Source organism: Ranitomeya variabilis, chromosome 2, assembly GCF_051348905.1.
Source record: "Ranitomeya variabilis isolate aRanVar5 chromosome 2, aRanVar5.hap1, whole genome shotgun sequence".
In the NCBI taxonomy this organism is placed as follows: domain Eukaryota; kingdom Metazoa; phylum Chordata; class Amphibia; order Anura; family Dendrobatidae; genus Ranitomeya; species Ranitomeya variabilis.
Window position 1 is genome coordinate 492,872,618 of NC_135233.1, and position 10,713 is coordinate 492,883,330.

Consider the following 10,713-nt stretch of genomic DNA (forward strand, 5'->3'; position numbering starts at 1 on the left):
GCGATCGATTGACAGTCATTTTGTATTTCTTCCATTTTTTTACTATTGCACCAACAGTTGTCTCCTTCTCACCCAGCTTCTTACTTATGGTTTTGTAGCGGATTCCAGCCTTGTGCAGGTCTATGATCTTGTCCCTGCCATCCTTAGAAAGCTCTTTGGTCTTGCCCATGTTGTAGAGGTCAGTCTGACTTATTATTTATTTATATAGCACCATTAATTCTATGGTGCTGTACATGAGAAGGGGTTATAGATATCATTTACAGTAAACAAATTTACAATGACAGACTGGTACTGAGGGGAGAGGACCCTGTCCTTGCGGACTTGCATGCTACGGTGTAATGGGGAAGAGACAGAAGGTCGGGGGGTGCAGCAGCTCAGGTGGTGAGGCGGCAGAATGGTTATTGCAGGCTTTAAGCTTTCCTGAAGAGATGGGTTTTCAGGTTCCGTCTGAAGGATCCGAGGATGGTTGGTAATTGGATGTATTGAGGCGTGGAATTCCAGAGGCTGGGGCATATTCAAGAGAAATCTTGGAGTTGGTTGTGTGAGGAATGAATAAGTGTGGAGGAGAGTCTTGGGAGGATCGAAGATTATGTGAGGGAAGATATTGAGAGATTAGATCAAAGATATAGGGAGGGGACAGGTTGTGGATGGCTTTGTAGGTCTGTTAGTAGTTTGAACTGGATTCGTTGGGGAATTGGGAGCCAGTGGAGGGATTTGCAGAAGGGAGAAATGGGAGGAGAGAGGTGGATTAGTCAGGCAGCAGAGTTGAGGACAGACTGGAGTGGTGCAAGAGAGTTAGCGGGGAGGCCACAGTGGAGGGGGTGATGCAGTAATCAAGGCAGGAGATGATTAGGACATGCATAAAAGATTGAGAGCTGAGGAAGGGACAGATTCTGGAAATATTTTTGAGTTGGAGGCAACAAGAGGTGGCAAGAGTTTGGACATGTGGTTTGTAGGACAGTGCAGAGTACAGAGTTACTCCGAGGCAGTGGATTTCAGGTGCTGGAGAGCGTGTGATGCCGTTTACCATAATAAGTCGGGTAGGGGAGATACGCGAGATGGAGGAAAGATGATGAGTTCGGTTTTGTCTACATTGGGTTTTAGGAAGTGAGAGGTGAAGAAGGAGGATATGCGGATAGACACTCCGGGATTCTGGACAGCATAGAGGTGACATCTGGGCCAGAGAGGTAGATCTGAGTGTCGTCCGCATACAGGTGGTACTGGAAGCCATGGGACTTTATGAGTTGTCCTAGGCCAAGGATATAGATGGAAAAGAGTAAGGGCCCCAGGACAGAGCCTTGAGGGACTCCAACAGAGGGAGGGCAGGATGAGGAGGTAGTGTGGGAGTGGGAAACATTAAATGTGCAGTTGGAAAGGTATGAGGCAATCCAGGATAGGGCAAGGTCTTTGATGCCAAGGGAAGAAAGAATCTGTAGCAGCAGGTAGTGGTTGACTGTGTCGAAGGCAGAAGACAGGTCAAGAAGGAGGATGGAGAACTGTCTGTTGGCTTTGGCTGTGAGTAAGTCATTAGTAATTTTGGTCAGGGCAGTTTCTGTGGAGTGGTGGGGGCAGAAGCCAGGTTGGAGGTTGTCAAGGAGAGAGTTAGAGGAGAGGTCGAAGGAAAGTTGAGAATGGACATGCTGCTCAAGGAGTTTAAAAGCAAACGGGAGCAGTGATATGGGGCGATAGCTGGGCATAGCAGTAGGGTCAAGGTTAGTTTTTTGAGGATGGGTGTGATGGTGGCGTGTTTAAAGGCAGGGGGAAGATACCAGAAGATAGCGATAGGTTGAAGAGATGGGCTAGGGCTGGAATGAGCATATTAGTGAGGTTGGGGAACAGGTGGGAAGGGATGGGGTCAAGTGCACAGGTGGTGAGGTGTGATTTGGAAAGGAGGTAAGCTCTCCTTCAGTGATGTTGGAGAGGGAGGTTATTAGGGAAGGGCAGAGGTCTGGTATATGGGGTGGTGGAGCAGTAAAGGTTTGCCTTATTTGGAAGCAGTGGTGGGCGGAGGAGAGAGTTGAATGTGCTGAACAGTTGTTTTGGGTTGTAAGATAATGAAGATACAAGGTTTGTGAAATGGGTATGTTTAGCAGATGTGAGGGCTAATTTGAAGGCAAGTGTAGCTTGTTTGAAAGCGGTGAAGTCATCTGGCAGGTGTGTTTTCTTCCAGCGCCGCTCTGCGACCCTGGATGCTTGTCGAACTTTTTTGGTGAGATTGTTGTGCCATGGTTGCCTATTGATTTGACTTTATGTACATGCTCAGTAGTGACCAGTGCTGTGGGGTCGTAGATGAGATGAATCTGTGCTGCACTGTATGTACATGCTCAGTAGTGACCAGCACTGTGGAATCGTAGTGGAGATGAATCTGTGCTGCACTTTATGCACATGCTCAGTAGTGACCAGTGCTGTAGGGTCGTAGTTGAGAGGCATCTGTGCTGCACTTTATAAATACAAAAAAGGTTAATTCAGCTCACCCATTAGAAGTTAAAACGCTGTGGTGGTATCATCCGAGCACAGAAATTACATCTCTGCCAGGACGTGGAAAATTTGAGAAGAAAAATGTAGGAATCCAGCTCCAGGATGTAAAATATCAAAAAATACTTTATTCAAACATTTAAAAATTGGAACAAGGGCTTACAAATGACCAGCAAAATATTTAAGGAGCAGCCATGGATGACTGAACGCGTTTCGAACAAGTCCTGTGTTTTAGTCTTCAGTACTCTGCGCTTTATGTACATGCTCAGTAGTGACCAGTGCTGTGACGATTTACCAGAATTTCCACATATGACACAGAGGAGAAGCAGAAATTTGAGGGACCACCTAGTGAACAGCCACTATGTGGCAAAATAGTCGAGGATATTTAATCTGGGTGGCCCCAAACATGGCTGCTTTCCATGTGGATCATGCGTCGTGGCATGTCCCAATATAGTGAGATGTGAGACTTTTAAATCATCTGACGGGAGCAGGGAATTTAAAATTAGGGAGTACATCTCATGTAATACATCATATGTAGTATATTATGCCACTTGTCCCTGCTCCCTGATATATGTTGGTCTCACATCAAGAGAACTAAAAATTAGAACTCGGGAACATGTCCGTGATATTAGGGCTGCAAAAGAGGCATTGGATATCTCAATGCTGAAGACCCTACCAAGACACTTTAGAGAGTACCACGGATCTGATCCTGGCAGCTTGAGGGTGAGAGGCATTGATTGTGTCCATGGGGGTGTCAGGGGTGGCAACCTGAAACAGATTCTTGCTCAATGGGAATGCAGGTGGATTGTCACCCTTGACACCACGTCCCCCAAGGGTTTGAATGAAAAATTAACTTTCGTACTCTTCCTGTGACCTTTTCACCTACAATTTAATGATATAGATTTTTTGCCCCTCTTGGGTGGGGGTGCTATGTCCCCACAGCTTCTTCTGTGCATTTTGACTTTGTATAGTAAATACTGGTTATACTCTGGATTCCTTGCTTTTCTTGAATTTTAATTATGTTTGTCTTTTATATTTAGTATTAGTGTACTATAATGTGCTATATGCGACTTGCTGATTAATCCATTCTGCCTATTTTGGACCCCAGCCGCCAAGGCCGTGTATGATGTTGGAGGACCATGATACTCTTCTATCAAGACACAGACTCTTGTATATCGGAACTGAATATGGGGAAGGGAGGGAGGAATGATTAATGGTCTGTTCACTTTATTGAATATCATATGTTCTTTAAGGAACACACTTTATCATATTTATTATATTATTGCACTGTATTCACTGAATACTGTTTGTGTTTTCTCACTATAAAGGAACACATTTTTGAGGATTATAATATTCTCAATTGCTTTATTTTGTATTGTTTATCACGTATGGTTTTATATACCTGTATTTATTTGTCACTCTTCTTCTTTTTATCGGTTTTTATCTACTCACTTTTTTCTTTGTCATATGTGTTTGTATTGTATTTTCTTTTTCCTTTCCTCTTGTTCCCCCTTTTCTTTCTTCTTTGCTCTACATACAGGATTGATTGGTTCTTAATAGAGTTGAGCGACTTTCATTTTTTTAAGATCGAGTCGGGTTTTGTGAAACCCGATTTTGTCCAGAGTCGAGTCGAGTGCAGTCGGCCGATTATCGCTAAAAGTCGGGGATCGACCGAAACACGAAACCCAATGCAAGTCAATGGGGAAGCATAGTCGGCAGTGAGTGGAGGCCAGGAAAACACCTACAGTGCCCATTTTAATGCCAAAAACATCCATTCTTGTTTCTGAAGCTTGTCAATCTTAATTAACTTTATAATAATAGTTGGGCATAGGGAATTGGGGGTCATTTGGCAAAAGTTGTGGGGGGAGTGGGGCTGGCTCAAGTTTTTCGTGGGCCCAGGAAATGCGGACTACGTCACGGCGGTGTTGCAGGGAAAGGTAAGTATTTCAACGTTGCAAGTGCTGTGATCCTGAGCAAGCAGGGGGGGCCCACTCGTTCGCATTGGCACTGGCACAGGGCCCCTCAAAGTACGGCGGTGTGTTTGCATGGCGGGGGCGCCTCCCACCAGCAGCGACACTTTTGCGTACTCTGAGGGGCCCTGTGCCAGTGACGTCGCCAACGAGTATGCCCCCCCACCTGATGAAGGAACCTGCACTTTCATCTGCACCTTCCTCTCTGTCCCTGTGTAAGGTGGTATAACATGCGGGAAGGGGAACCTTACTTTCAGCAGGGTCAGATTCTGGCTGTGTAGAGTATAAGGGGAATGTAGTGGTCTAGGTCAATGTACCAGCAGACTCATCTAGCAGTGGCTGGGCAATGGGCAGGATGAGGAGGAAACAGATATAGGGCCAAAGAATAAAGTAGGCTAAATGCAGTTCAAAATTGGTAACAGGACTAAACAGGCGGCATTGCTTTGTTCAGTGGAGTAGCAAACCCAAGAGCAGCAGACACTGTTTCAAGGGCCTAACCACACTAGTAGGCCAAATGCAGTTTAATATCTGATAGTATAGGGCGAAAGCCAGAATGTGGAAGCTCAGCTTTGTTCAGTTGAGGACAACACCAGGCAGGGGCAGACAGACACCTTTAGTAGGCCGGAACAGCCAATTTTTTAAAAAAACAGCAGTTAATAAGAGGCAGAAGGTAGAAGCTCAGCTTTATTCAGTTGAGGACAACACCAGGCAGGGGCAGACCCCTTTAGTAGGCCGGAACAGCCAATTGCATTTTTAAAAATGGTAATTTGGAACTGAAGGTTGAAGCTCAGCTTTATTCAGTTGAGGACAACACCAGGCAGGGGCAGACAGACACCTTTAGTAGGCCGGAACAGCCAATTGCATTTTTAAAAATGGTAATTTGGAACAGAAGGTTGAAGCACAGCTTTATTCAGTTGCAGCTTCTTGGCAATAATATAAAGAAGACGAGACAGGACAACACTCGTTGGATGCCATATCTGTGTTTTCACTGGAAAAAAAACTGTCAGTTAACTACTTGTAGGAGAAAGTTTTTGTAGCTGGAGGCCACTTTTTGTATTGTACCAGTTTTTTGTTGTATGTTTGGAACTGAAGGTTGAAGCTCAGCTTTATTCAGTTGAGGACAACACCAGGCAGGGGCAGACAGACATCTTTAGTAGGCCGGAACAGCCAATTGCATTTTTAAAAATGGTAATTTGGAACTGAAGGTTGAAGCTCAACTTTATTCAGTTGAGGACAACACCAGGCAGGGGCAGACAGACACCTTTAGTAGGCCGGAACAGCCAATTGCATTTTTAAAAATGGTAATTTGGAACTGAAGGTTGAAGCTCAGCTTTATTCAGTTGAGGACAACACCAGGCAGGGGCAGACAGACACCTTTAGTAGGCCGGAACAGCCAATTGCATTTTTAAAAATGGTAATTTGGAACTGAAGGTTGAAGCTCAGCTTTATTCAGTTGAGGACAACACCAGGCAGGGGCAGACAGACACCTTTAGTAGGCCGGAACAGCCAATTGCATTTTTAAAAATGGTAATTTGGAACAGAAGGTTGAAGCACAGCTTTATTCAGTTGCAGCTTCTTGGCAATAATATAAAGAAGACGAGACAGGACAACACTCGTTGGATGCCATATCTGTGTTTTCACTGGAAAAAAAACTGTCAGTTAACTACTTGTAGGAGAAAGTTTTTGTAGCTGGAGGCCACTTTTTGTATTGTACCAGTTTTTTGTTGTATGTTTGGAACTGAAGGTTGAAGCTCAGCTTTATTCAGTTGAGGACAACACCAGGCAGGGGCAGACCCCTTTAGTAGGCCGGAACAGCCAATTGCATTTTTAAAAATGGTAATTTGGAACTGAAGGTTGAAGCTCAGCTTTATTCAGTTGAGGACAACACCAGGCAGGGGCAGACAGACACCTTTAGTAGGCCGGAACAGCCAATTGCATTTTTAAAAATGGTAATTTGGAACTGAAGGTTGAAGCTCAGCTTTATTCAGTTGAGGACAACACCAGGCAGGGGCAGACAGACACCTTTAGTAGGCCGGAACAGCCAATTGCATTTTTAAAAATGGTAATTTGGAACTGAAGGTTGAAGCTCAGCTTTATTCAGTTGAGGACAACACCAGGCAGGGGCAGACAGACACCTTTAGTAGGCCGGAACAGCCAATTGCATTTTTAAAAATGGTAATTTGGAACAGAAGGTTGAAGCACAGCTTTATTCAGTTGCAGCTTCTTGGCAATAATATAAAGAAGACGAGACAGGACAACACTCGTTGGATGCCATATCTGTGTTTTCACTGGAAAAAAAACTGTCAGTTAACTACTTGTAGGAGAAAGTTTTTGTAGCTGGAGGCCACTTTTTGTATTGTACCAGTTTTTTGTTGTATGTTTGGAACTGAAGGTTGAAGCTCAGCTTTATTCAGTTGAGGACAACACCAGGCAGGGGCAGACCCCTTTAGTAGGCCGGAACAGCCAATTGCATTTTTAAAAATGGTAATTTGGAACTGAAGGTTGAAGCTCAGCTTTATTCAGTTGAGGACAACACCAGGCAGGGGCAGACAGACACCTTTAGTAGGCCGGAACAGCCAATTGCATTTTTAAAAATGGTAATTTGGAACTGAAGGTTGAAGCTCAGCTTTATTCAGTTGAGGACAACACCAGGCAGGGGCAGACAGACACCTTTAGTAGGCCGGATGTTATGACCCCAATGGCGAGGGTCTCAGAGGAACGTGGAAGTCTGCAGAATACAAAAATCCAGCTCATAGGGCAGTGGTAACTGGGTTGACCATATATCTACTCCTAACGCCAACACTAGAAGTAGCCGGGGATCATTCCTACGTTGATTCTAGATGACACGCGCCAGCCGGAGAATCTAGCTACCCCTAGTAGAGGAAAACAAAGACCTTTCTTGCCTCCAGAGAAGGGGACCCCAAAGCTGGATAGAAGCCCCCCACAAATAATGACGGTTAGGTAAGAGGAAATGACAAACACAGAAATGAACCAGGTTTAGCACAGAGAGGCCCGCTTACTGATAGCAGAATAAAGAAAGGTAACTTATATGGTCAACAAAAACCCTATCAAAATCCACACTGGAAATTCAAGAACCCCCGAACCGTCTAACGGTCCGGGGGGAGAACACCAGCCCCCTTGAGCTTCCAGCAAAGGTCAGGATATAGATTTGGAACAAGCTGGACAAAAATACAAAAACAAAACAAATAGCAAAAAGCAAAAGGCAGACTTAGCTGATATAACTGGAACCAGGATCAGTAGACAAGAGCACAGCAGACTAGCTCTGATAACTACGTTGCCAGGCATTGAACTGAAGGTCCAGGGAGCTTATATAGCAACACCCCTAACTAACGACCCAGGTGCGGATAAAAGGAATGACAGAAAAACCAGAGTCAAAAAACTAGTAACCACTAGAGGGAGCAAAAAGCAAATTCACAACAGTACCCCCCCCTTAGTGAGGGGTCACCGAACCCTCACCACGACCACCAGGGCGATCAGGATGAGCGGCATGAAAGGCACGAACTAAATCGGCCGCATGAACATCAGAGGCGACCACCCAGGAATTATCCTCCTGACCATAGCCCTTCCACTTGACCAGGTACTGAAGCCTCCGCCTGGAGAGGCGAGAATCCAAGATCTTCTCCACCACGTACTCCAACTCGCCCTCAACCAACACCGGAGCAGGAGGCTCAGCAGAAGGAACTACAGGCACAATGTACCGCCGCAACAAGGACCTATGAAATACATTGTGAATAGCAAACGACACAGGAAGATCCGGACGAAAAGATACAGGATTAAGGATTTCCAATATCTTGTAAGGCCCAATAAAACGAGGTTTAAATTTGGGAGAGGAGACCTTCATAGGAACAAAGCGGGAAGAAAGCCATACCAAATCCCCAACGCGTAGTCGGGGACCCACACCGCGGCGGCGGTTGGCAAAGCGCTGAGCCTTCTCCTGTGACAACTTCAAGTTGTCCACCACATGATTCCAGATCTGCTGCAACCTATCCACCACAGAATCCACCCCAGGGCAGTCAGAAGGCTCCACATGACCCGAAGAAAAGCGAGGATGGAAACCAGAGTTGCAGAAAAAAGGCGAAACCAAGGTGGCGGAACTAGCCCGATTATTAAGGGCAAACTCAGCCAACGGCAAGAATGTCACCCAATCGTCCTGATCAGCAGAGACAAAACACCTCAAATAAGCCTCCAAAGTCTGATTGGTTCGCTCCGTCTGTCCATTAGTCTGAGGATGGAAAGCAGACGAAAACGACAAATCAATGCCCATCCTACTACAAAAGGATCGCCAGAACCTGGAAACGAACTGGGATCCTCTGTCTGACACAATATTCTCAGGGATGCCGTGCAAACGAACCACGTTCTGGAAAAACACAGGAACCAGATCGGAAGAGGAAGGCAGCTTAGGCAAAGGAACCAAATGGACCATCTTGGAGAAGCGATCACATATCACCCAGATAACGGACATGCCCTGAGATAGCGGAAGATCAGAAATGAAATCCATGGAGATATGTGTCCAAGGTCTCTTCGGGACAGGCAAGGGCAAGAGCAAACCGCTGGCACGAGAACAGCAAGGCTTAGCTCGAGCACAAGTCCCACAGGACTGCACAAATGACCGCACATCCCTTGACAAGGAAGGCCACCAAAAGGACCTGGCCACCAGATCTCTGGTGCCAAAAATTCCCGGGTGACCTGCCAACACCGAGGAATGAACCTCGGAAATGACTCTGCTGGTCCACTTATCCGGGACAAACAGTCTGTCAGGTGGACAAGACTCAGGCCTATCAGCCTGAAATCTCTGCAACACACGTCGCAGATCCGGAGAAATAGCTGACAAGATAACTCCATCTTTAAGAATACCAACAGGATCAGCGACTCCAGGAGCATCAGGCACAAAGCTCCTAGAAAGAGCATCGGCCTTCACATTCTTTGAACCTGGTAAATACGAGACAACAAAATCAAAGCGGGAGAAAAACAATGACCAGCGGGCCTGTCTCGGATTAAGGCGTTTAGCAGACTCGAGATACATCAGATTTTTGTGATCAGTCAAGACCACCACACGATGCTTAGCACCCTCGAGCCAATGACGCCACTCCTCAAATGCCCATTTCATGGCCAACAACTCCCGATTGCCCACATCATAATTTCGCTCGGCAGGCGAAAACTTCCTAGAGAAAAAGGCACAAGGTTTCATAACAGAGCAACCAGGGCCTCTCTGCGACAAAACGGCCCCTGCCCCAATCTCCGAAGCATCCACCTCAACCTGAAAGGGAAGTGAGACGTCAGGCTGGCACAAAACCGGCGCCGAAGTAAACCGGCGTTTCAACTCCTGGAAAGCCTCCACGGCAGCAGGAGCCCAGTTAGCTACATCGGAGCCCTTCTTGGTCATATCCGTCAAAGGTTTCACAATGCTAGAAAAATTAGCGATAAAACGACGGTAGAAGTTAGCGAAACCCAAGAACTTCTGAAGACTCTTAACTGACGAGGGCTGAGTCCAATCAAGAATAGCTCGGACCTTGACTGGGTCCATCTCCACAGCAGAAGGGGAAAAAATGAACCCCAAAAAGGGAACCTTCTGTACACCAAAGAGACACTTTGAGCCCTTGACAAACAAAGAATTTTCACGCAAAATTTTAAAGACCAACCTGACCTGCTCCACATGCGAATCCCAATTATCAGAAAAAACCAAAATATCATCCAGATAAACAATCAAAAATTTATCCAGATACTTCGGGAAAATGTCATGCATAAAGGACTGAAAAACTGAAGGCGCATTGGAGAGCCCAAAAGGCATCACCAAGTACTCAAAATGACCTTCGGGCGTATTGAATGCGGTTTTCCATTCATCACCTTGCTTAATGCGCACAAGGTTGTACGCACCACGAAGGTCTATCTTGGTGAACCACTTGGCACCCTTAATCCGGGCAAACAAGTCAGACAACAGCGGTAAAGGATACTGAAATTTGACAGTGATCTTATTTAAAAGCCGATAATCAATACAAGGTCTCAAAGATCCGTCCTTTTTTGCCACAAAAAAGAATCCCGCACCAAGAGGGGAAGAAGACGGACGAATATGTCCTTTCTCCAGAGACTCCTTGATATATGAACGCATAGCGGTATGTTCAGGTACCGACAGATTAAACAGTCTTCCCTTAGGAAATTTACTGCCTGGGATCAAATCTATAGCACAGTCACAGTCCCTATGAGGAGGCAGTGCACTGGACTCAGACTCACTGAAGACATCCTGATAATC